The sequence below is a fragment of the Montipora foliosa genome, chromosome 14, assembly GCF_036669935.1.
Source record: "Montipora foliosa isolate CH-2021 chromosome 14, ASM3666993v2, whole genome shotgun sequence".
Lineage (NCBI taxonomy): Eukaryota > Metazoa > Cnidaria > Anthozoa > Scleractinia > Acroporidae > Montipora > Montipora foliosa.
The window spans coordinates 24,286,658-24,289,157 of record NC_090882.1 but is presented as its reverse complement, the minus strand read 5'-3'; the positions used below and the strand labels follow the sequence as shown (position 1 = coordinate 24,289,157).

Sequence of the window (2,500 nt, the reverse complement as noted above, 5' to 3'; positions counted from 1 at the left end):
ACAAGAGCGACGAAATCAGATTGAATTATAAATTAAGATAAAACAAGGGAGATTTATATAAGCAACGAGAAATATTTGAGTTTAGGTGCATTTTAATCAACAGAAAAGCCTTAAGTTAGTAAAAGTGAACTTTTGAAAGTTCGAGAGCACAGATGAGTACATTACAACAGTCCAACCTCAACACGGCACATTAGCTGTCCATTGGGCGCTAGAACTGTAACAGTTCAAAACCCTCGTTCCGTTGACCAAAGACGCCACATAACAAGATCAGAATCGTATTGTAATAAATTACAACAAAGTCGATCTAAAATGTAGAGTAAAAGGTCCGTAAATGCTCGGCCTTACCATTGTAGAAAATGAATAGAAAAATTACAAGAAACGACTCAGTAAAATTGTCTGCACACTTACTTCTATGACTGCCTCCGTATTTGGAAAACAGTTCACAAGTCTACACTTGTTAGCAAATGAGCCCTTTTGCAGCTGGCGATCACATGGTACAAAAGCCGCCATACTGGAGAGCAAATTGAACACAGGAACATCTAAAACAAAGCAACTTAAAGGAGAACTGAAGGCTAGAAGATCAATTTTTTTTGTGTCTTATTATTGTCGAAATATAACGTCCTTTACCCAAAAAAACCGGAAAATCCTTTTTCATCTTGAAAAGGCCTTGAATTTGCCCAAAGTCCTTGGTTGTTTTTCCAATTTGAACGCCCGCCATTTTGTTTGCTTTTTCTTCCGGTTACTTCCAAAAAAGGAATGTCCACCGCCATGTTGTGACGTCATTGCGCACATGCAAGCAGCTGGTTTTCACTAAAATCTTCTGTTATCGTACGTTTAAGTCTCAACATAGTACTCCGCTTTCGTCGTCGTTAATACACATAAGTTTATGGCAGAAATTGAAGCATATTCTTTCGAACCAATGCGAGAAAGTTCAGGATCCGAGGAAGAGGAAGCAACCGAAAAGGAAGACTAAAGAAGGGGAAATACGACTTTGTGCAGCTGTGATTTTTGCTTGAACTGGGAGGCCAGGTCAGCAAGAAAAGGAATGCATCTGCTGCCAACACCGCGGCAAAACGTTTGCGCATGCGTGATCTTCCGCATTTCCGGTTTGCTTCACTAACGAAAATGTCTTCGCATGAGTCGCGCAATATGGCAAGTGATACGATTCCGGGACTATCATTGACTCTCGTAAGAAAAGCACTCTCGAGAGGAACAGGAGAATGGCTGCCGTTTGAGAATCGGTACCTTGTTGGTTTACGTTCTTTTTAGAGCGATCAAGGCTAGTTTGAACGCCAGTTTCAAATGGAATGTATTCTTTGAGAACGTCTATGTTGTGTAAAACGTTTGCAAGTCCAATCCAACTAGTATCCTTGGAAAACATGCTCCTGGAAAATTTTATTTCGTGGGAAAAGAGCTGCGAAACAGGTAAGTTTTTTATGCAATTTTTAATGTAGAAAGTTAGTTGCCATCGGGTACAAAAAAGTTACTGTAATGTGCTGAAAGGATTCCCAAGGTTTCCGTTCATGTGTGAAATGGAAATATTGTGCAACGTGAAGGTTATTTTTTTCTGCGTTACTCCTTACGATCGGCACCTCTACATAACATGAATGATCAATGATTCGATCAGATGTGAATTTGATTTTGAGTGTGACTGTGTCATTGGGAACGTAACCCTAGCATCAAATATTTTAAATAGCTGCTTTTAAGGTAATTATATTCTCTTTTCTTGTTAATATATCTTTAAGTTATTATACTTCTTAGCAGTCACAACCCCGGGGTCACAACTCACCGATCCATGTCGACGTCAATTTCATTATTTTGTCCGTTAAAATAGTTACCAAGTTATGGATTTGCAATTAATTTGTGTTTAAGACACGTTTTTGACCCTGCCACAATCCATGTTTTAGTTAAAATAATGTTTGGAAGAACTGAAGTGTGGGTACATTACTAGAGCTATATATAGATATCTATAGATTCAGATTCGTGACTCTTTGCGTGTAACAAACCATTTTTTTATTAGACTATTGTTTTGTGGAAGCATTAATGATGTAATTTGGTTTTAGGGGACTGTCCTGTGTTGTCGGATCAAGTTAATCTGTTTTGAGTCATGTGATGGTTGACAGTGGATAGTTGTTCCTGAAATGAAGAATTACATTATTACCATGGACGTTTTTGGTTACACCCCACATGTTGTTCTTTTCTTAGATGACAAAATTTATTAATATATTACGTGATTTGGAGCTGCAGCTAGAAACAGTGACAATCCCATGCATAAGGTCTCATTGGGTTTGATAGCAGTAAAATATTTTAGAAAAAAGTTTAAAGCTTTTATCATAACTTCTCGTCTTGAGTCCTGCTGGACTTCAAATAATTTTATGCTCTACCATTTTGAGCAAAGGACTTGTCAATCAACCTGTTATAATATTTACAATATGATCTTTGGATAGTAATTAATTTCTACTTCATTTCCTATGTCTCTTACATAGTTAGTTTTAAGTTT

The 2,500-nt window shown here is 37.4% G+C and overlaps 1 protein-coding gene across 1 annotated transcript in view; it reads left to right on the top strand.

The window, feature by feature from the left end:
* Positions 1–2,500, top strand: part of LOC137984544 (ankyrin-1-like) — a 15,027-nt gene that overhangs the window by 5,438 nt on the left and 7,089 nt on the right. The gene's annotated exons all lie outside the window — the stretch shown is intronic.